Source organism: Etheostoma spectabile, chromosome 10 (assembly GCF_008692095.1).
Source record: "Etheostoma spectabile isolate EspeVRDwgs_2016 chromosome 10, UIUC_Espe_1.0, whole genome shotgun sequence".
NCBI lineage: Eukaryota > Metazoa > Chordata > Actinopteri > Perciformes > Percidae > Etheostoma > Etheostoma spectabile.
The window spans coordinates 24034368-24035015 of record NC_045742.1 but is presented as its reverse complement, the minus strand read 5'-3'; positions in this window follow the sequence as shown (position 1 = coordinate 24035015).

Genomic DNA, 648 nt, shown 5'->3' with positions numbered 1-648 from the left:
CTCACTGGTACTATTATTAAAATGGGTGCATTTTTTAAAAGGGATAAAATGGCAAGTTGAAAGTGTTGTTTTTGTAACATGGGCGCCGCCATGTTGGAATTCCACAATCTACTACGTCACTGGCATGGTAAGCTACTCCGCGGCTAACTAGCACTAGCAGCGCAGCCATAGGAACAACATACAAAGAGTCGGAGGCTAGCGGACATATGGCTGGGGAAACGGAAAGAAAGACGTCTAGGGGGGTCATACTGTATTGCCCCTGGCTGCAGTAAGGAGCTATATAGGGCTAAGGCAGCTGGGGTTACGACACGTTTCCACAGGCTACCTTTGGCAAGGAAAAAACAGTCCTCAACTCATGGCTAGCAGCTAGCTGCCTTAAAACGGGCTAGCCCTCCGACAGCCCCTGGATTTTGAGTCTGTTGCATTTTTTAGCGACAGACTATTTGGAAAGCTGTGCTTCTGATACAACAGCGTCACTGGTGAGGTTAAGTCCAACTGACTGTAACCTGAGGCCTGCAGGCTCCAGTGCAGGGCAGACCGATAGACCACCGGCAAGGAACACCCTAGATCATGGGTGTCAAACTCTGGCCCGGGGTAATTATATTTGGCCCGCGAGACAATACCAAATTACTACTAGAGCTGGCCCGC